Here is a 23,525-nt window from a genome sequence, read left to right as displayed (position 1 = left end):
GAGGCCACCAGAGCGGGTCCCTGAGGTCCCCGTCGTAAGTCGACAGCACCTGCCGCAACTCGAGAAAATCCAGGAGGTTTTGCCCTCCAGGCGAGATGAGGCCCATTTCCGCTGAGGCTTCTCGAGGCCAATCACATCTAACCACTGGAACTTCCAAAGGGTCCTTCACACCATTGCTGCAACTCAAGAAGTTCCCCGACATACCGTCTCCACTCGAGAGGAAGCACGTGGGGTCCCGCACACATCCAGGGGAGCTCCGTTTCCGCATTCTAGCTCGAGATGAGGGATCCTTTCCCTGTTTCGTAGGGAAAGAATTCCTGGCGTTCCCGTCGCATCTCAAGAGGAGACGCTCTCCACAGGAAAGGCGAGAGGAACTCCAGGGTCGTGCCACCATTCCAAGAGTCCCCCAGATGTGTCAGTCCATTCCAGAGGAACCTGTTTTCCCTGCACTGCCTTGACGTTCAAGCCGAGGATCGACTCCCACCACGTGTGCACGTGGGACAGCCCTTTGGGAAAGCCTCGTGGGAAAGCCTCGTGGGAAAGACTCGAGGGAAAACCATAGATCCTTTGATCCACGCGGCAGACTGCGTGACACTGCTGCTACCACCCTGGAGGAAAGCGCAAGTGCATGCCCGCATTCGAGACGAGGACTGACTCCCCTGGGGAGACTCCAGAAGTACCCCAAGATCCATGTCAGCACTGGAGAGGAATCCTCAGGTTCAGGCCCCGACTCCACACACGGTCTTAGGCCCCGGATTCGACGGGAGAGGAATCCCGAGAGACCCCCGAGGAACTCGCATGGGGACTGGCCTTTTTGAGGCCAGCAGAGCGGTTCCCTGAGGTCCCCTTCGTAAGTCGAGAGCACCTGCCGCAACTCGAGAAAATCCAGGAGGTTTTGCCCTCCAGGCGAGATGAGGCCCATTTCCGCTGAGGCTTCTCGAGGCCAATCACGTCTAACCACTGGAACTTCCAAAGGGTCCTTCACACCCTTGCTGCAACTCAAGAAGTTCCCCGACATACCCGTCTCCACTCGAGAGGAAGCACGTGGGTCCCGCACACATCCAGGGGAGACCCGTTTCCGCCTCCTAGCTCGAGATGAGGGATCCTTTCCCTGTTTCGTAGGGAAAGAATTCCCGGCGTTCCCGTCGCATCTCAAGAGGAGGCGCTCTCCACGGGAAAGGCGAGAGGAACTCCAGGGTCGTGCCACCATTCCAAGAGTCCCCCAGATGTGTCAGTCCATTCCAGAGGAACCTGTTTTCCCTGCACTGCCTTGACGTTCAAGCCGAGGATCGACTCCCACCACGTGTGCACGTGGGACAGCCCTGTGGGAAAGCCTCGTGGGAAAGCCTCGTGGGAAAGACTCGAGGGAAAACCATAGATCCTTTGATCCACGCGGCGGACTGCGTGACACTGCTGCTACCGCTCTGGAGGAAAGCGCAAGTGCATGCCCGCATTCGAGACGAGGACTGACTCCCCTGGGGAGACTCCAGAAGTACCCCAAGATCCATGTCAGCACTGGAGAGGAATCCTCAGGTTCCGGCCCCGACTCCACACAAGGTCTTAGGCCCCGGCATCGACAGGAGAGGAATCCCGAGAGGCCCCCGAGGAACTCGCATGGGGACTGGCCTTTCCTGAGGCCACCAGAGCGGGTCCCTGAGGTCCCCGTCGTAAGTCGAGAGCACCGGCCGCAACTCGGGAAAATCCAGGAGGTTTTGCCCTCCAGGCGAGATGAGGCCCATTTCCGCTGAGGCTTCTCGAGGCTAATCACGTCTAACCACTGGAACTTCCAAAGGGTCCTTCACACCCTTGCTGCAACTCAAGAAGTTCCCCGACATACCCGTCTCCACTCGAGAGGAAGCACGTGGGGTCCCGCACACATCCAGGGGAGCCCCGTTTCCGCCTCCTAGCTCGAGATGAGGGATCCTTTCCCTGTTTCCTAGGGAAATAATTCCCGGCGTTCCCGTCGCATCTCAAGAGGAGGCGCTCTCCACAGGAAAGGCGAGAGGAACTCCAGGGTCGTGCCACCATTCCAAGAGTCCCCCAGATGTGTCAGTCCATTCCAGAGGAACCTGTTTTCCCTGCACTGCCTTGACGTTCAAGCCGAGGATCGACTCCCACCACGTGTGCACGTGGGACAGCCCTGTGGGAAAGCCTCGTGGGAAAGCCTCGTGGGAAAGACTCGAGGGAAAACCATAGATCCTTTGATCCACGCGGCGGACTGCGTGACACTGCTGCTACCGCTCTGGAGGAAAGCGCAAGTGCATGCCCGCATTCGAGACGAGGACTGACTCCCCTGGGGAGACTCCAGAAGTACCCCAAGATCCATGTCAGCACTGGAGAGGAATCCTCAGTTTCCGGCCCGGAATCCACACAAGGTCTTAGGCCCCGGCATCGACGGGAGAGGAATCCCGAGAGGCCCCCGAGGAACTCGCATGGGGACTGGCCTTTCCTGAGGCCACCAGAGCGGTTCCCTGAGGTCCCCGTCGTAAGTCGAGAGCACCTGCCGCAACTCGAGAAAATCCAGGAGGTTTTGCCCTCCAGGCGAGATGAGGCCCATTTCCGCTGAGGCTTCTCGAGGCTAATCACATCTAACCACTGGAACTTCCAAAGGATCCTTCACACCCTTGCTGCAACTCACGAAGTTCCCCGACATACCCGTCTCCACTCGAGAGGAAGCACGTGGGTCCCGCACACATCCATTGGAGCCCCGTTTCCGCCACCTAGCTCGAGATGAGGGATCCTTTCCCTGTTTCGTAGGGAAAGAATTCCCGGCGTTCCCGTCCCATCTCAAGAGGAGGCGCTCTCCACAGGAAAGGCGAGAGGAACTCCAGGGTCGTGCCACCATTCCAAGAGTCCCCCAGATGTGTCAGTCCATTCCAGAGGAACCTGTTTTCCCTGCACTGCCTTGACGTTCAAGCCGAGGATCGACTCCCACCACGTGTGCACGTGGGACAGCCCTGTGGGAAAGCCTCGTGGGAAAGCCTCGTGGGAAAGACTCGAGGGAAAAACATAGATCCTTTGATCCACGCGGCGGACTGCGTGACACTGCTGCTACCGCTCTGGAGGAAAGCGCAAGTGCATGCCCGCATTCGAGACGAAGACTGACTCCCCTGGGGAGACTCCAGAAGTACCCCAAGATCCATGTCAGCACTGGAGAGGAATCCTCAGGTTCCGGCCCCGACTCCAAACAAGGTCTTAGGCCCCGGCATCGACGGGAGAGGAATCCCGAGAGGCCCCCGAGGAACTCACATGGGGACTGGCCTTTCCTGAGGCCACCAGAGCGGGTCCCTGAGGTCCCCGTCGTAAGTCGAGAGCACCTGCCGTAACTCGAGAAAATCCAGGAGGTTTTGCCCTCCAGGCGAGATGAGGCCCATTTCCGCTGAGGCTTCTCGAGGCCAATCACATCTAACCACTGGAACTTCCAAAGGGTCCTTCACACCATTGCTGCAACTCAAGAAGTTCCCCGACATACCCGTCTCCACTCGAGAGGAAGCACGTGGGGTCCCGCACACATCCAGGGGAGCCCCGTTTCCGCCTCCTAGCTCGAGATGAGGGATCCTTTCCCTGTTTCGTAGGGAAAGAATTCCCGGCGTTCCCGTCGCATCTCAAGAGGAGGCGCTCCCCACAGGAAAGGCGAGAGGAACTCCCGGGTCGTGCCACCATTCCAAGAGTCCCCCAGATGTGTCAGTCCATTCCAGAGGAACCTGTTTTCCCTGCACTGCCTTGACGTTCAAGCCGAGGATCGACTCCCACCACGTGTGCACGTGGGACAGCCTTGTGGGAAAGCCTCGTGGGAAAGCCTCGTGGGAAAGACTCGAGGGAAAACCATAGATCCTTTGATCCACGCGGCGGACTGCGTGACACTGCTGCTACCGCTCTGGAGGAAAGCGCAAGTGCATGCCCGCATTCGAGACGAGGACTGACTCCCCTGGGGAGACTCCAGAAGTACCCCAAGATCCATGTCAGCACTGGAGAGGAATCCTCAGGTTCCGGCCCCGACTCCACACAAGGTCTTAGGCCCCGGCATCGACGGGAGAGGAATCCCGAGAGGCCCCCGAGGAACTCGCATGGGGACTGGCCTTTCCTGAGGCCACCAGAGCGGGTCCCTGAGGTCCCCGTCGTAAGTCGAGAGCACCTGCAGCAACTCGAGGAAATCAAGGAGGTTTTGCCCTCCAGGCGAGATGAGGCCCAATTCCACTGAGGCTTCTCGAGGCCAATCACATCTAACCACTGGAACTTCCAAAGGGTCCTTCACACCCTTGCTGCAACTCAAGAAGTTCCCCGACATACCCGTCTCCACTCGAGAGGAAGCACGTGGTGTCCCGCACACATCGAGGGGAGCCCCGTTTCCGCCTCCTAGCTCGAGATGAGGGATCCTTTCCCTGTTTCGTAGGGAAAGAATTCCCGGCGTTCCCGTCGCATCTCAAGAGGAGGCGCTCTCCACGGGAAAGGCGAGAGGAACTGAAGGGTCGTGCCACCATTCCAAGAGTCCCCCAGATGTGTCAGTCCATTCCAGAGGAACCTGTTTTCCCTGCACTGCCTTGACGTTCAGGCCGAGGATTGACTCCCACCACGTGTGCACGTGGGACAGCCCTGTGGGAAAGCCTCGTGGGAAAGCCTCGTGGGAAAGACTCGAGGGAAAACCATAGATCCTTTGATCCACGCGGCGGACTGCGTGACACTGCTGCTACCGCTCTGGAGGAAAGCGCAAGTGCATGCCCGCATTCGAGACGAGGACTGACTCCCCTGGGGAGACTCCAGAAGTACCCCAAGATCCATGTCAGCACTGGAGAGGAATCCTCAGGTTCCGGCCCCGACTCCACACAAGGTCTTAGGCCCCGGCATCGACGGGAGTGGAATCCTGAGAGGCCCCCGAGGAACTCGCATGGGGACTGGCCTTTCCTGAGGCCACCAGAGCGGGTCCCTGAGGTCCCCGTCGTAAGTCGAGAGCACCTGCCGCAAGTCGAGAAAATCCAGGAGGTTTTGCCCTCCAGGCGAGATGAGGCCCATTTCCGCTGAGGCTTCTCGAGGCCAATCACATCTAACCACTGGAACTTCCAAAGGGTCCTTCACACCATTGCTGCAACTCAAGAAGTTCCCCGACATACCGTCTCCACTCGAGAGGAAGCCCGTGGGGTCCCGCACACATCCAGGGGAGCTCCGTTTCCGCCCCCTAGCTCGAGATGAGGGATCCTTTCCCTGTTTCGTAGGGAAAGAATTTCCGGCGTTCCCGTCGCATCTCAAGAGGAGACGCTCTCCACAGGAAAGGCGAGAGGAACTCCAGGGTCGTGCCACCATTCCAAGAGTCCCCCAGATGTGTCAGTCCATTCCAGAGGAACCTGTTTTCCCTGCACTGCCTTGACGTTCAAGCCGAGGATCGACTCCCACCACGTGTGCACGTGGGACAGCCCTGTGGGAAAGCCTAGTGGGAAAGCCTCGTGGGAAAGACTCGAGGGAAAACCATAGATCCTTTGATCCACGGGGCGGACTGCGTGACACTGCTGCTACCGCTCTGGAGGAAAGCGCAAGTGCATGCCCGCATTCGAGACGAGGACTGACTTCCCTGGGGAGACTCCAGAAGTACCCCAAGATCCATGTCAGCACTGGAGAGGAATCCTCAGGTTCCGGCCCCGACTCCACACAAGGTTTTAGGTCCCGGCATCGACGGGAGAGGAATCCCGAGAGGCCCCCGAGGAACTCGCATGGGGACTGGCCTTTCCTGAGGCCACCAGAGTGGGTCCCTGAGGTCCCCGTCGTAAGTCGAGAGCACCTGCCGCAACTCGAGAAAATCCAGGAGGTTTTGCCCTCCAGGCGAGATGAGGCCCATTTCCGCTGAGGCTTCTCGAGGCCAATCACATCTAACCACTGGAACTTCCAAAGGTTCCTTCACACGCTTGCTGCAACTCAAGAAGTTCCCCGACATACCCGTCTCCACTCGAGAGGAAGCACGTGGTGTCCCGCACACATCCAGGGGAGCCCCGTTTCCGCCTCCTAGCTCGAGATGAGGGATCCTTTCCCTGTTTCGTAGGGAAAGAATTCCCGGCGTTCCCGTCGCATCTCAAGAGGAGGCGCTCTCCACAGGAAAGGCGAGAGGAACTCCAGGGTCGTGACACCATTCCAAGAGTCCCCCAGATGTGTCAGTCCATTCCAGAGGAACATGTTTTCCCTGCACTGCCTTGACGTTCAAGCCGAGGATCGACTCCCACCACGTGTGCACGTGGGACAGCCCTGTGGGAAAGCCTCGTGGGAAAGCCTCGTGGGAAAGACTCGAGGGAAAACCATAGATCCTTTGATCCACGCGGCGGACTGCGTGACACTGCTGCTACCGCTCTGGAGGAAAGCGCAAGTGCATGCCCGCATTCGAGACGAGGACTGACTCCCCTGGGGAGACTCCAGAAGTACCCCAAGATCCATGTCAGCACTGGAGAGGAATCCTCAGGTTCCAGCCCCGACTCCACACAAGGTCTTAGGCCCCGGCATCGACGGTAGAGGAATCCCGAGACGCCCCCGAGGAACTCGCATGGGGACTGGCCTTTCCTGAGGCCACCAGAGCGGGTCCCTGAGGTCCCCGTCGTAAGTCGAGAGCACCTGCCGCAACTCGAGAAAATCCAGGAGGTTTTGCCCTCCAGGCGAGATGAGGCCCATTTCCGCTGAGGCTTCTCGAGGCCAATCACATCTAACCACTGGAACTTCCAAAGGGTCCTTCACACCCTTGCTGCAACTCAAGAAGTTCCCGACATACCCGTCTCCACTCGAGAGGAAGCACGTGGTGTCCCGCACACATCCAGGGGAGCCCCGTTTCCGCCTCCTAGCTCGAGATGAGGGATCCTTTCCCTGTTTCGAAGGGAAAGAATTCCCGGCGTTCCCGTCGCATCTCAAGAGGAGGCGCTCTCCACAGGAAAGGCGAGAGGAACTCCAGGGTCGTGCCACCATTCCAAGAGTCCCCCAGATGTGTCAGTCCATTCCAGAGGAACCTGTTTTCCCTGCACTGCCTTGACGTTCAAGCCGAGGATCGACTCCCACCACGTGTGCACGTGGGACAGCCCTGTGGGAAAGCCTCGTGGGAAAGCCTCGTGGGAAAGACTCGAGGGAAAACCATAGATCCTTTGATCCACGCGGCGGACTGCGTGACACTGCTGCTACCGCTCTGGAGGAAAGCGCAAGTGCATGCCCGCATTCGAGACGAGGACTGACTCCCCTGGGGAGACTCCAGAAGTACCCCAAGATCCATGTCAGCACTGGAGAGGAATCCTCAGGTTCCAGCCCCGACTCCACACAAGGTCTTAGGCCCCGGCATCGACGGGAGAGGAATCCCGAGAGGCCCCCGAGGAACTCGCATGGGGACTGGCCTTTCCTGAGGCCACCAGAGCGGGTCCCTGAGGTCCCCGTCGTAAGTCGAGAGCACCTGCCGCAACTCGAGAAAATCCAGGAGGTTTTGCCCTCCAGGCGAGATGAGGCCCATTTCCGCTGAGGCTTCTCGAGGCCAATCACATCTAACCACTGGAACTTCCAAAGGGTCCTTCACACCATTGATGCAACTCAAGAAGTTCCCCGACATACCCGTCTCCACTCGTGAGGAAGCACGTGGGGTCCCGCACACATCCAGGGGAGCCCCGTTTCCGCCTCCTAGCTCGAGATGAGGGATCCTTTCCCTGTTTCGTAGGGAAAGAATTCCCGGCGTTCCCGTCGCATCTCAAGAGGAGGCGCTCTCCACAGGAAAGGCGAGAGGAACTCCAGGGTCGTGCCACCATTCCAAGAGTCCCCCAGATGTGTCAGTCCATTCCAGAGGAACCTGTTTTCCCTGCACTGCCTTGACGTTCAAGCCGAGGATCGACTCCCACCACGTGTGCACGTGGGACAGCCCAGTGGGAAAGCCTCGTGAGAAAGCCTCGTGGGAAAGACTCGAGGGAAAACCATAGATCCTTTGATCAACGCGGCGGACTGCGTGACACTGCTGCTACCGCTCTGGAGGAAAGCGCAAGTGCATGCCCGCATTCGAGACGAGGACTGACTCCCATGAGGAGACTCCAGAAGTACCCCAAGATCCATGTCAGCACTGGAGAGGAATCCTCAGGTTCCAGCCCCGACTCCACACAAGGTCTTAGGCCCCGGCATCGACGGGAGAGGAATCCCGAGAGGCCCCCGAGGAACTCGCATGGGGACTGGCCTTTCCTGAGGCCACCAGAGCGGGTCCCTGAGGTCCCCGTCGTAAGTCGAGAGCACCTGCCGCAACTCGAGAAAATCCAGGAGGTTTTGCCCTCCAGGCGAGATGAGGCCCATTTCCGCTGAGGCTTCTCGTGGCTAATCATGTCTAACCACTGGAACTTCCAAAGGGTCCTTGACACCCTTGCTGCAACTCAAGAAGTTCCCCGACATACCCGTCTCCACTCGTGAGGAAGCACGTGGGTCCCGCACACATCCAGGGGAGCCCCGTTTCCGCCTCCTAGCTCGAGATGAGGGATCCTTTCCCTGTCTCGTAGGGAAAGAATTCCCGGCGTTCCCGTCGCATCTCAAGAGGAGGCGCTCTCCCTAGGAAAGCGAGAGGAACTCCAGGGTCGTGACACAATTCCAAGAGTCCCCCAGATTTGTCAGTCCATTCCAGAGGAACCTGTTTTCCCTGCACTGCCTTGACGTTCAAGCCGAGGATCGACTCCCACCACGTGTGCACGTGGGACAGCCCTGTGGGAAAGCCTCGTGGGAAAGCCTCGTGGGAAAGACTCGAGGGAAAACCATAGATCCTTTGATCCACGCGGCGGACTGCGTGACACTGCTGCTACCGCTCTGGAGGAAAGCGCAAGTGCATGCCCGCATTCGAGACGAGGACTGACTCCCCTGGGGAGACTCCAGAAGTACCCCAAGATCCATGTCAGCACTGGAGAGGAATCCTCAGGTTCCGGCCCCGACTCCACAAAAGGTCTTAGGCCCCGGCATCGACGGGAGAGGAATCCCGAGAGGCCCCCGAGGAACTCGCATGGGGACTGGCCTTTTCTGAGGCCACCAGAGCGGGTCCCTGAGGTCCCCGTCGTAAGTCAAGAACACCTGCCGCAACTCGAGAAAATCCAGGAGGTTTTGCCCTCCAGGCGAGATGAGGCCCATTTCCGCTGAGGCTTCTCGAGGCCAATCACATCTAACCACTGGAACTTCCAAAGGGTCCTTCACACCCTTGCTGCAACTCAAGAAGTTACCCGACATAACCGTCTCCACTCGAGAGGAAGCACGTGGGGTCCCGCACACATCCAGTGTAGCCCCGTTTCCGCCTCCTAGCTCGAGATTAGGGATCCTTTCCCTGTTTCGTAGGGAAAGAATTCCCGGCGTTCCCGTCGCATCTCAAGAGGAGGCGCTCTCCACAGGAAAGGCGAGAGGAACTCCAGGGTCATGCCACCATTCCAAGAGTCCCCCAGATGTGTCAGTCCATTCCAGAGGAACCTGTTTTCCCTGCACTGCCTTGACGTTCAAGCCGAGGATCGACTCCCACCACGTGTGCACGTGGGACAGCCCTGTGGGAAAGCCTCGTGGGAAAGCCTCGTGGGAAAGACTCGAGGGAAAACCATAGATCCTTTGATCCACGCGGCGGACTGCGTGACACTGCTGCTACCGCTCTGGAGGAAAGCGCAAGTGCATGCCCGCATTCGAGACGAGGACTGACTCCCCTGGGGAGACTCCAGAAGTACCCCAAGATCCATGTCAGCACTGGAGAGGAATCCTCAGGTCCGGCCCCGACTCCACACAAGGTCTTCGGCCCCGGCATCTACGGGAGAGGAATCCCGAGAGGCCCCCGAGGAACTCGCATGGGGACTGGCCTTTCCTGAGGCCACCAGAGCGGGTCCCTGAGGTCCCGGTCGTAAGTCGAGAGCACCTGCCGCAACTCGAGAAAATCCAGGAGGTTTTGCCCTCCAGGCGAGATGAGGCCCATTTCCGCTGAGGCTTCTCGAGGCCAATCACATCTAACCACTGGAACTTCCAAAGGGTCCTTCACACCCTTGCTGCAACTCAAGAAGTTCCCCGACATACCCGTCTCCACTCGAGAGGAAGCACGTGGTGTCCCGTAAAAATCCAGGGGAGCCCCATTTCCGCCTCCTAGCTCGAGATGAGGGATCCTTTCCCTGTTTCGTAGGGAAAGAATTCCCGGCGTTCCCGTCGCATCTCAAGAGGAGGCGCTCTCCACAGGAAAGGCGAGAGGAACTCCAGGGTCGTGACACCATTCCAAGAGTCCCCCAGATGTGTCAGTCCATTCCAGAGGAACCTGTTTTCCCTGCACTGCCTTGACGTTCAAGCCGAGGATCGACTCCCACCACGTGTGCACGTGGGACAGCCCTGTGGAAAGCCTCGTGGGAAAGCCTCGTGGGAAAGACTCGAGGCAAAACCATAGATCCTTTGATCCACGCGGCGGACTGCGTGACACTGCTGCTACTGCTCTTTAGGAAAGCGCAAGTGCATACCCGCATTTGAGTCGAGGACTGACTCCCCTGGGGAGACTCCAGAAGTACCCCAAGATCCATGTCAGCACTGGAGAGGAATCCTCAGTTTCCGGCCCGGAATCCACACAAGGTCTTAGGCCCCGGCATCGACGGGAGAGGAATCCCGAGAGGCCCCCGAGGAACTCGCATGGGGACTGGCCTTTCCTGAGGCCACCAGAGCGGGTCCCTGAGGTCCTGGTCGTAAGTCGAGAGCACCTGCCGCAACTCGAGAAAATCCAGGAGGTTTTGCCCTCCAGGCGAGATGAGGCCCATTTCCGCTGAGGCTTCTCGAGGCTAATCACGTCTAACCACTGGAACTTCCCAAGGGTCCTTCACACCCTTGCTGCAACTCAAGAAGTTCCCCGACATACCCGTCTCCACTTGAGAGGAAGCACGTGGGGTCCCGCACACATCCAGGGGAGCCCCGTTTCCGCCTCCTAGCTCGAGATGAGGGATCCTTTCCCTGTTTTGTAGGGAAAGAATTCCCGGCGTTCCCGTCGCATCTCAAGAGGAGGCGCTCTCCACAGGAAAGGCGAGAGGAACTCCAGGGTCGTGGCACCATTTCAAGAGACCCCCAGATGTGTCAGTCCATTCCAGAGGAACCTGTTTTCCCTGCACTGCCTTGACGTTCACGCCGAGGATCGACTCCCACCACGTGTGCACGTGGGACAGCCCTGTGGGAAAGCCTCGTGGGAAAGCCTCGTTGGAAAGATTCGAGGGAAAACCATAGATCTTTGATCCACGCGGTGGACTGCGTGACACTGCTGCTACAGCTCTGGAGGAAAGCGCAAGTTAATGCCCGCATTCGAGACGAGGACTGACTCCCCTGGGGAGACTCCACAAGTACCCCAAGATCCATGTCAGCACTGGAGAGGAATCCTCACGTTCCGGCCCCGACTCCACACAAGGTCTTAGGCCTCAGCATCGACGGGAGAGGAATCCCGAGAGGACCCGAGGAACTCGCATGGGGACTGGCCTTTCCTGAGGCCACCAGAGCGGGTCTCTGAGGTCCCCGTCGTAAGTCGAGAGTACCTGCCGCAACTCGAGAAAATCCAGGAGGTTTTGCTCTCCAGGCGAGATGAGGCCCACTTCCGCTGAGGCTTCTCGAGGCTAATCACTTCTAACCACTGGAACTTCCAAAGGGTCCTTCACACCCTTGCTGCAACTCAAGAAGTTCCCCGACATACCCGTCTCCACTCGAGAGAAAGCACGTGGGGTTCCGCACACATCCAGGGGAGCCCCATTTCCGCCTCCTAGCTCCAGATGAGGGATCCTTTCCCTGCTTCGTAGGGAAAGAATTCCCGGCGTTCCCGTCGCATCTCAAGAGGAGGCGCTCTCCACAGGAAAGGCGAAAGGAACTCCAGGGTCGTGCCACCATTCCAAGAGTCCCCCAGATGTGTCAGTCCATTCCAGAGGAACTTGTTTTCCCTGCACTGCCTTGACGTTCAAGCCGAGGATCGACTCCCACCACGTGTGCACGTGGGACAGCCCTGTGGGAAGGCCTCGTGGGAAAGCCTCGTGGGAAAGACTCGAGGGAAAACCATAGATCCTTTGATGCACGCGGCGGACTGCTTGACACTGCTGCTACCGCTCTGGAGGATAGCGCAAGTGCATGCCCGCATTCCAGACGAGGACTGACTCCCCTGGGGAGACTCCAGAAGTACCCCAAGATCCATGTCAGCACTGGAGAGGAATCCTCAGGTTCCGGCCCCGACTCCACACAAGGTCTTCGGCCCCGGCATCGACGGGAGAGGAATCCCGAGAGGCCCCCGAGGAACTCGCATGGGGACTGACCTTTCCTGTGGCCACCAGAGCGGGTCTCTGAGGTCCCCGTCGTAAGTCGTGAGCACATGCCGCAACTCGAGAAAATCCAGGAGGTTTTGCCCTCCAGGCGAGATGAGGCCCATTTCCGCTGAGGCTTCTCGAGGCCAATCACATCTAACCACTGGAACTTCCAAAGGGTCCTTCACACCCTTGCTGCAACTCAAGAAGTTCCCCGACATACCTGTCTCCACTCGAGAGGAAGCACGTGGGGTCCCGCACACATCCAGGGGAGCCCCGTTTCCGCCTCCTAGCTCGAGATGAGGAATCCTTTCGCTGTTTCGTAGGGAAAGAATTCCCGGCGTTCCCGTCGCATCTCAAGAGGAGGCGCTCTCCACAGGAAAGGCGAGAGGAACTCCAGGGTCGTGCCACCATTCCAAGAGTCCCCCAGATGTGTCAGTCCATTCCAGAGGAACTTGTTTTCCCTGCACTGCCTTGACGTTCAAGCCGAGGATCGACTCCCACCACGTGTGCACGTGGGACAGCCCTGTGGGAAAGCCTCGTGGGAAAGCCTCGTGGGAAAGACTCGAGGGAAAACCATAGATCCTTTGATCCACGCGGCGGACTGCTTGACACTGCTGCTACCGATCTGGAGGATAGCGCAAGTGCATGCCCGCATTCCAGACGAGGACTGACTCCCCTGGGGAGACTCCAGAAGTACCCCAAGATCCATGTCAGCACTGGAGAGGAATCCTCAGGTTCCGGCCCCGACTCCACACAAGGTCTTAGGCCCCAGCATCGCCGGGAGAGGAATCCCGAGAGGACCCGAGGAACTCGCATGGGGACTGGCCTTTCCTGAGGCCACCAGAGCGGGTCCCTGAGGTCCCGGTCGTAAGTCGAGAGCACCTGCCGCAACTCGAGAAAATCCAGGAGGTTTTGCCCTCCAGGCGATATGAGGCCCATTTCCGCTGAGGGTTCTCGAGGCTAATCACGTCTAACCACTGGAACTTCCAAAGGGTCCTTCACACTCTTTCTGCAACTCAAGAAGTTCCCCGACATACCCGTATCCACTCGAGAGGACGCACGAGGGTCCCGCACACATCCAGGGGAGCCCCGTTTCTGCCTCCTAGCTCGAGATGAGGGATCCTTTCCCTGTTTCGTAGGGAAAGATTTCCCGGCGTTCCCGTCGCATCTCAAGAGGAGGCGCTCTCCACAGGAAAGGCGAGAGGACTCCAGGGTCGTGCCACCATTCAAAGAGTCCCCCAGATATGTCAGTCCATTCCAGAGGAACATGTTTTCCCTGCACTGCCTTGACGTTCAAGCCGAGGATCGACTCCCACCACGTGTGCACGTGGGACAGCCCTGTGGGAAAGCCTCGTGGGAAAGCCTCGTGGGAAAGACTGGTGGGAAAATCATAGATCCTTTGATGCACGTGGCTGACTGCTTGACACTGCTGCTACCGCTCTGGAGGATAGCGCAAGTGCATGTCCGCATCCCAGACGAGGACTGACTCCCCTGGGGAGACTCCAGAAGTACCCCAAGATCCATGTCAGCACTGAGAGGAATCCTCAGGTTCCGGCCCCGACTCCACACAAGGTCTTCGGCCCCGGCATCGACGGGAGAGGAATCCCGAGAGGCCCCCGAGGAACTCGCATGGGGACTGGCCTTTCCTGAGGCCACCAGAGCGGGTCCCTGAGGTCCCCGTCGTAAGTCGAGAGCACCTGCCGCAACTCGAGAAAATCCAGGAGGTTTTGCCCTCCAGGCGAGATGAGGCCCATTTCCGCTGAGGCTTCTCGAGGCTAATCACGTCTAACCACTTGAACTTCCAAAGGGTCCTTCACACCCTTGCTGCAACTCTAGAAGTTCCCCGACATACCCGTCTCCACTCGAGAGGAAGTACGAGGGTCCCGCACACATCCAGGGTAGCCCCGTTTCCGCCTTCTAGCTCGAGATGAGGGATCCTTTCCCTGTTTCGTATGAAAGAATTCCCGGCATTCCCGTCGCATCTCAAGAGGAGGCGCTCTCCACAGGAAAGACGAGAGGAACTCCAGGGTCGTGCCACCATTCCAAGAGACCCCCAGATGTGTCAGTCCATTCCAGAGGAACCTGTTTTCCCTGCACTGCCTTGACGTTCAAGCCGAGGATCGACTCCCACCACGTGTGCACGTGGGACAACCCAGTGGGAACGCCTCGTGGGAAAGCCTCGTGGGAAAGACTCGAGGGAAAACCATAGATCCTTTGATCCACGCGGTGGACTGCGTGACAATGCTGCTACCGCTCTGGAGGAAAGCGCAAGTGCATGCCCGCATTCGAGACGAGGACTGACTCCCCTGGGGAGACTCCAGAAGTACCCCAAGATCCATGTCAGCACTGGAGAGGAATCCTCAGGTTCCGGCCCCGACTCCACACAAGGTCTTAGGCCCCAGCATCGCCGGGAGAGGAATGCCGAGAGGCCCCCGAGGAACTCGCATGGGGACTGGCCTTTCCTGAGGCCACCAGAGCGGGTCCCTGAGGTCCCCGTCGTAAGTCGAGAGCACATGCCGCAACTCGAGAAAATCCACGAGGTTTTGCCCTCCAGGTGAGATGAGGCCCATTTCCGCTGAGGCTTCTCGAGGCCAATCACATCTAACCACTGGAACTTCCAAAGGGTCCTTCACACCCTTGCTGCAACTCAAAAAGTTCCCCGACATACCCGTCTCCACTCGAGAGGAAGCACGTGGGGTCCCGCACACATCCAGGGGAGCCCCGTTTCCGCCTCCTAGCTCGAGATGATGGATCCTTTCCCTGTTTCGTAGGGAAAGAATTCCGGCGTTCCCGTCGCATCTCAAGAGGAGGCGCTCTCCATAGGAAAGGCGAGAAGAACTCCAGGGTCGTGACACCATTCCAAGAGTCCCCCAGATGTGTCAGTCCATTCCAGAGGAACCTGTTTTCCCTGCACTGCCTTGACGTTCAAGCCGAGGATCGACTCCCACCACGTGTGCACGTGGGACAGCCCTGTGAGAAAGCCTCGTGGGAAAGCCTCGTGGGAAAGACTCGAGGGAAAACCATAGATCCTTTGATTAACGCGGCGGACTACGTGACACTGCTGCTACCGCTCTGGAGGAAAGCGCAAGTGCATGCCCGCATTCGAGACGAGGACGACTCCCCTTGGGAGACTCCAGAAGTACCCCAAGATCCATGTCAGCACTGGAGAGGAATCCTCAGGTTCTGGCTCCGACTCCACACAAGGTCTTAGGCCCCGGCATCGACGAGAGAGGAATCCCGAGAGGCCCCCGAGGAACTCGCATGGGGACTGGCCTTTCCTGAGGCCACCAGAGCGGGTCCCTGAGGTCCACGTCGTAAGTCGAGAGCACCTGCCGCAACTCGAGAAAATCCAGGAGGTTTTGCCCTCCAGGCGAGTTGAGGCCCATTTCCGCGGAGGCTTCTCGAGGCTGATCACATCTAACCACTGGAACTTCCAAAGGGTCCTTCACACCCTTGCTGCAACTCAAGCAGTCCCGCGACATACCCGTCTCCACTCGAGAGGAAGCACGTGGTGTCCCGCACACATCCAGGGGAGCCCCGTTTCCGCCTCCTAGCTCGAGATGAGTGATCCTTTCCCTGTTTCGTAGGGAAAGAATTCCCGGCGTTCCCGTCGCATCTCAAGAGGAGGCGCTCTCCACAGGAAAGGCGAGAGGAACTCCAGGTTCGTGCCACCATTCCAAGAGTCCCCCAGATGTGTCAGTCCATTCCAGAGGAACCTGTTTTCCCTGCACTGCCTTGACGTTCAAGCCGAGGATCGACTCCCACCACGTGTGCACGTGGGACAGCCCTGTGGAAAGCCTCGTGGGAAAGCCTCGTGGGAAAGACTCGAGGGAAAACCATAGATCCTTTGATCCACGCGGCGGACTGCGTGACACTGCTGCTACCGCTCTGGAGGAAAGCGCAAGTGCATGCTCGCATTCGAGACGAAGACTGACTCCCCTGGGGAGACTCCAGAAGTACCCCAAGATCCATGTCAGCACTGGAGAGGAATCCTCAGGTTCCGGCCCCGACTCCACACAAGGTCTTAGGCCCCGGCATCGACGGGAGAGGAATCCCGAGAGGCCCCCGAGGAACTCGCATGGGGACTGGCCTTTCCTGAGGCCACCAGAGCGGGTCCCTGAGGTCCACGTCGTAAGTCGAGAGCACCTGACGCAACTCGAGAAAATCCAGGAGGTTTTGCCCTCCAGGCGATTTGAGGCCCATTTCCGCTGAGGGTTCTCGAGGCTGATCACATCTAACCACTGGAACTTCCAAAGGGTCCTTCACACCCTTGCTGCAACTCAAGCAGTCCCGCGACTTACCCGTCTCCACTCGAGCGGAAGCACGTGGTGTCCCGCAAACATCCAGGGGAGCCCCGTTTCCGCCTCCTAGCTCGAGATGAGTGATCCTTTCCCTGTTTCGTAGGGAAAGAATTCCCGGCGTTCCCGTCGCATCTCAAGAGGAGGCGCTCTCCACAGGAAAGGCGAGAGGAACTCCAGGGTCGTGCCACCATTCCAAGAGTCCCCCAGATGTGTCAGTCCATTCCAGAGGAACCTGTTTTCCCTGCACTGCCTTGACGTTCAAGCCGAGGATCGACTCCCACCACGTGTGCACGAGGGACAGCCCTGTGGGAAAGCCTCGTGGGAAAGCCTCGTGGGAAAGACTCGAGGGAAAACCATAGATCCTTTGATCCACGCGGCGGACTGCGTGACACTGCCGCTACCGCTCTGGAGGAAAGCGCAAGTGCATGCCCGCATTCGAGACGAGGACTGACTCCCCTGGGGAGACTCCAGAAGTACCCCAAGATCCATGTCAGCACTGGAGAGGAATCCTCAGTTTCCGGCCCCGACTCCACACAAGGTCTTAGGCCCCGGCATCGACGGGAGAGGAATCCCGAGAGGCCCCCGAGGAACTCGCATGGGGACTGGCCTTTCCTGAGGCCACCAGAGCGGGTCCCTGAGGTCCCCGTCGTAAGTCGAGAGCACCTGCCGCAACTCGAGAAAATCCAGGAGGTTTTGCCCTCCAGGCGAGATGAGGCCCATTTCCACTGAGGCTTCTCGAGGCTAATCACGTCTAACCACTGGAACTTCCAAAGGGTCCTTCACACCCTTGCTGCAACTCAAGAAGTTCCCCGACATACCCGTCTCCACTCGAGAGGAAGCACGTGGGTCCCGCACACATCCAGGGGAGCCCCGTTTCCGCCTCCTAGCTCGAGATGAGGGATCCTTTCCCTGTTTCGTAGGGAAAGAATTCCGGCATTCCCGTCGCATCTCAAGAGGAGGCGCTCTCCATAGGAAAGGCGCGAAGAACTCCAGGGTCGTGACACCATTCCAAGAGTCCCGCAGATGTGTCAGTCCATTCCAGAGGAACCTGTTTTCCCTGCAGTGCCTTGACGTTCAAGCCGAGGATCGACTCCCACCACGTGTGCACGTGGGACAGCCCTGTGAGAAAGCCTCGTGGGAAAGCCTCGTGGGAAAGACTCGAGGGAAAACCATAGATCCTATGATCCACGCGGCGGACTGCGTGACACTGCTGCTACCGCTCTGGAGGAAAGCGCAAGTGCATGCCCGCATTCGAGACGAGGACGACTCCCCTTGGGAGACTCCAGAAGTACCCCAAGATCCATGTCAGCACTGGAGAGGAATCCTCAGGTTCTGGCTCCGACTCCACACAAGGTCTTAGGCCCCGGCATCGACGAGAGAGGAATCCCGAGAGGCCCCCGAGGAACTCGCATGGGGACTGGCCTTTCCTGAGGCCACCAGAGCGGGTCCCTGAGGTCCACGTCGTAATTCGAGAGCACCTGCCGCAACTCGAGAAAATCCAGGAGGTTTTGCCCTCCAGGCGAGTTGAGGCCCATTTCCGCTGAGGCTTCTCGAGGCTGATCACATCTAACCACTGGAACTTCCAAAGGGTCCTTCACACCCTTGCTGCAACTCAAGCAGTCCCGCGACATACCCGTCTCCACTCGAGAGGAAGCACGTGGTGTCCCGCACACATCCAGGGGAGCCCCGTTTCCGCCTCCTAGCTCGAGATGAGTGATCCTTTCCCTGTTTCGTAGGGAAAGAATTCCCGGCATTCCCGTCGCATCTCAAGAGGAGGCGCTCTCCACAGGAAAGGCGAGAGGAACTCCAGGTTCGTGCCACCATTCCAAGAGTCCCCCAGATGTGTCAGTCCATTCCAGAGGAACCTGTTTTCCCTGCACTGCCTTGACGTTCAAGCCGAGGATCGACTCCCACCACGTGTGCACGTGGGACAGCCCTGTGGAAAGCCTCGTGGGAAAGCCTCGTGGGAAAGACTCGAGGGAAAACCATAGATCCTTTGACCACGCGGCGGACTGCGTGACACTGCTGCTACCGCTCTGGAGGAAAGCACAAGTGCATGCTCGCATTCGAGACGAAGACTGACTCCCCTGGGGAGACTCCAGAAGTACCCCAAGATCCATGTCAGCACTGGAGAGGAATCCTCAGGTTCCGGCCCCGACTCCACACAAGGTCTTTGGCCCCGGCATCGACGGGAGAGGATTCCCGAGAGGGCCCCGAGGAACTCGCATGGGGACTGGCCTTTCCTGAGGCCACCAGAGCGGGTCCCTGAGGTCCACGTCGTAAGTCGAGAGCACCTGACGCAACTCGAGAAAATCCAGGAGGTTTTGCCCTCCAGGCGATTTGAGGCCCATTTCCGCTGAGGGTTCTCGAGGCTGATCACATCTAACCACTGGAACTTCCAAAGGGTCCTTCACACCCTTGCTGCAACTCAAGCAATCCCGCGACTTACCCGTCTCCACTCGAGAGGAAGCACGTGGTGTCCCGCAAACATCCAGGGGAGCCCCGTTTCCGCCTCCTAGCTCGAGATGAGTGATCCTTTCCCTGTTTCGTAGGGAAAGAATTCCCGGCGTTCCCGTCGCATCTCAAGAGGAGGCGCTCTCCACAGGAAAGGCGAGAGGAACTCCAGGGTCGTGCCACCATTCCAAGAGTCCCCCAGATGTGTCAGTCCATTCCAGAGGAACCTGTTTTCCCTGCACTGCCTTGACGTTCAAGCCGAGGATCGACTCCCACCACGTGTGCACGAGGGACAGCCCTGTGGGAAAGCCTCGTGGGAAAGCCTCGTGGGAAAGACTCGAGGGAAAACCATAAATCCTTTGATCCCTGCGGCGGACTGCGTGACACTGCTGCTACCGCTCTGGAGGAAAGCGCAAGTGCATGCCCGCATTCGAGACGAGGACTGACTCCCCTGGGGAGACTCCAGAAGTACCCCAAGATCCATGTCAGCACTGGAGAGGAATCCTCAGGTTCCGGCCCCGACTCCACACAAGGTCTTAGGCCCCGGCATCGACGGGAGAGGAATCCCGAGAGTCCCCCGAGGAACTCGCATGGGGACTGGCCTTTCATGAGGCCACCAGAGCGGGTCCCTGAGGTCCCCGTCGTAAGTCGAGAGCACCTGCTGCAACTCGAGAAAATCCAGGAGGTTTTGCCCTCCAGGCGAGATGAGGCCCATTTACGCTGAGGCTTCTCGAGGCCAATCACATCTAACCACTGGAACTTCCAAAGGGTCCTTCACACCCTTGCTGCAACTCAAGAAGTTCCCCCACATACCCGTCTGCACTCGAGAGGAAGCACGTGGTGTCCCGCACACATCCAGGGGAGCCCCGTTTCCGCCTCCTAGCTCGAGATGAGGGATCCTTTCCCTGTTTCGTAGGGAAAGAATTCCCGGCGTTCCCGTCGCATCTCAAGAGGAGGCGCTCTCCACAGGAAAGTAGAGAGGAACTCCAGGGTCGTGACACCATTCCAAGAGTCCCCCAGATGTGTCAGTCCATTCCAGAGGAACCTGTTTTCCCTGCACTACCTTGACTTTCAAGCCGAGGATCGACTCCCACCACGTGTGCACGTGGGACAGCCCTGTGGGAAAGCCTCGTGGGAAAGCCTCGTGGGAAAGACTCGAGGGAAAACCATAGATCCTTTGATCCACGCGGAGGACTGCGTGACACTGCTGCTACCGCTCTGGAGGAAAGCGCAAGTGCATGCCCGCATTCGAGACGAGGACTGACTCCCCTGGGGAGACTCCAGAAGTACCCCAAGATCCATGTCAGCCCTGGAGAGGAATCCTCAGGTTCCGGCCCCGACTCCACACAAGGTCTTAGGCCCCGGCATCGACGGGAGAGGAATCCCGAGAGTCCCCCGAGGAACTCGCATGGGGACTGGCCTTTCCTGAGGCCACCAGAGCGGGTCCCTGAGGTCCCCGTCGTAAGTCGAGAGCACCTGCCGCAACTCGAGAAAATCCAGGAGGTTTTGCCCTCCAGGCGAGATGAGGCCCATTTCCAAAGAGGCTTCTCGAGGCTAATCACATCTAACCACTGGAACTTCCAAAGTGTCCTTCACACCCTTGCTGCAACTCAAGAAGTTCCCCGACATACCCGTCTCCACTCGAGAGGAAGCACGTGGGTCCCGCACACATCCAGGGGAGCCCCGTTTCCGCCTCCTAGCTCGAGATGAGGGATCCTTTCCCTGTTTCGCAGGGAAAGAATTCCCGGCGTTCCCGTCGCATCTCAAGAGGAGGGGCTCTCCACAGGAAAGGCGAGAGGAACTCCAGGGTCATGCCACCATTCCAAGAGTCCCCCAGATATGTCAGTCCATTCCAGAGGAACCTGTTTTCCCTGCACTGCCTTGACGTTCAAGCCGAGGATCGACTCCCACCACGTGTGCACGTGGGACAACCCAGTGGGAAAGCCTCGTGGGAAAGCCTCGTGGGAAAGACTCGAGGGAAAACCATAGATCCTTTGATCCACGCGGTGGACAGCGTGACACTGCTGCTACCGCTCTGGAGGAAAGCGCAAGTGCATGCCCGCATTCGAGACGAGGACTGACTCCCCTGGGGAGACTCCAGAATTACCCCAAGATCCATGTCAGCACTGGAGAGGAATCCTCAGGTTCCGGCCCCGACTCCACACAAGGTCTTAGGCCCCAGCATCGCCGGGAGAGGAATGCCGAGAGGCCCCCGAGGAACTCGCATGGGGACTGGCCTTTCCTGAGGCCACCAGAGCGGGTCCCTGAGGTCCCCGTCGTAAGTCGAGAACACATGCCGCAACTCGAGAAAATCCAGGAGGTTTTGCCCTCCAGGTGAGATGAGGCCCATTTCCGCTGAGGCTTCTCGAGGCCAATCACATCTAACCACTGGAACTTCCAAAGGGTCCTTCACACCCTTGCTGCAACTCAAAAAGTTCCCCGACATACCCGTCTCCACTCGAGAGGAAGCACGTGGGGTCCCGCACACATCCAGGGGAGCCCCGTTTCCGCCTCCTAGCTCGAGATGATGGATCCTTTCCCTGTTTCGTAGGGAAAGAATTCCGGCGTTCCCGTCGCATCTCAAGAGGAGGCGCTCTCCATAGGAAAGGCGAGAAGAACTCCAGGGTCGTGACACCATTCCAAGAGTCCCGCAGATGTGTCAGTCCATTCCAGAGGAACCTGTTTTCCCTGCACTGCCTTGACGTTCAAGCCGAGGATCCGCTCCCACCACGTGAGCACGTGGGACAGCCCTGTGAGAAAGCCTCGTGGGAAAGCCTCGTGGGAAAGACTCGAGGGAAAACCATAGATCCTTTGATTAACGCGGCGGACTACGTGACACTGCTGCTACCGCTCTGGAGGAAAGCGCAAGTGCATGCCCGCATTCGAGACGAGGACGACTCCCCTTGGGAGACTCCAGAAGTACCCCAAGATCCATGTCAGCACTGGAGAGGAATCCTCAGGTTCTGGCTCCGACTCCACACAAAGTCTTAGGCCCCGGCATCGACGAGAGAGGAATCCCGAGAGGCCCCCGAGGAACTCGCATGGGGACTGGCCTTTCCTGAGGCCACCAGAGCGGGTCCCTGAGGTCCACGTCGTAAGTCGAGAGCACCTGCCGCAACTCGAGAAAATCCAGGAGGTTTTGCCCTCCAGGCGAGTTGAGGCCCATTTCCGCGGAGGCTTCTCGAGGCTGATCACATCTAACCACTGGAACTTCCAAAGGGTCCTTCACACCCTTGCTGCAACTCAAGCAGTCCCGCGACATACCCGTCTCCACTCGAGAGGAAGCACGTGGTGTCCCGCAAACATCCAGGGGAGCCCAGTTTCCGCCTCCTAGCTCGAGATGAGTGATCCTTTCCCTGTTTCGTAGGGAAAGAATTCCCGGCGTTCCCGTCGCATCTCAAGAGGAGGCGCTCTCCACAGGAAAGGCGAGAGGAACTCCAGGTTCGTGCCACCATTCCAAGAGTCCCCCAGATGTGTCAGTCCATTCCAGAGGAACCTGTTTTCCCTGCACTGCCTTGACGTTCAAGCCGAGGATCGACTCCCACCACGTGTGCACGTGGGACAGCCCTGTGGAAAGCCTCGTGTGAAAGCCTCGTGGGAAAGACTCGAGGGAAAACCATAGATCCTTTGATCCACGCGGCGGACTGCGTGACACTGCTGCTACCGCTCTGGAGGAAAGCGCAAGTGCATGCTCGCATTCGAGACGAAGACTGACTCCCCTGGGGAGACTCCAGAAGTACCCCAAGATCCATGTCAGCACTGGAGAGGAATCCTCAGGTTCCGGCCCCGACTCCACACAAGGTCTTAGGCCCCGGCATCGACGGGAGAGGAATCCCGAGAGGCCCCCGAGGAACTCGCATGGGGACTGGCCTTTCCTGAGGCCACCAGAGCGGGTCCCTGAGGTCCACGTCGTAAGTCGAGAGCACCTGACGCAACTCGAGAAAATCCAGGAGGTTTTGCCCTCCAGGCGATTTGAGGCCCATTTCCGCTGAGGGTTCTCGAGGCTGATCACATCTAACCACTGGAACTTCCAAAGGGTCCTTCACACCCTTGCTGCAACTCAAGCAATCCCGCGACTTACCCGTCTCCACTCGAGAGGAAGCACGTGGTGTCCCGCAAACATCCAGGGGAGCCCCGTTTCCGCCTCCTAGCTCGAGATGAGTGATCCTTTCCCTGTTTCGTAGGGAAAGAATTCCCGGCGTTCCCGTCGCATCTCAAGAGGAGGCGCTCTCCACAGGAAAGGCGAGAGGAACTCCAGGGTCGTGCCACCATTCCAAGAGTCCCCCAGATGTGTCAGTCCATTCCAGAGGAACCTGTTTTCCCTGCACTGCCTTGACGTTCAAGCCGAGGATCGACTCCCACCACGTGTGCACGAGGGACAGCCCTGTGGGAAAGCCTCGTGGGAAAGCCTCGTGGGAAAGACTCGAGGGAAAACCATAGATCCTTTGATCCACGCGGCGGACTGCGTGACACTGCTGCTACCGCTCTGGAGGAAAGCGCAAGTGCATGCCCGCATTCGAGACGAGGA

The sequence above is a fragment of the Ovis canadensis genome, chromosome 10, assembly GCF_042477335.2.
Source record: "Ovis canadensis isolate MfBH-ARS-UI-01 breed Bighorn chromosome 10, ARS-UI_OviCan_v2, whole genome shotgun sequence".
NCBI classification, from domain to species: domain Eukaryota; kingdom Metazoa; phylum Chordata; class Mammalia; order Artiodactyla; family Bovidae; genus Ovis; species Ovis canadensis.
The sequence above is the reverse complement of the archived record's forward strand: the minus strand, read 5'-3'. Positions refer to the sequence as shown.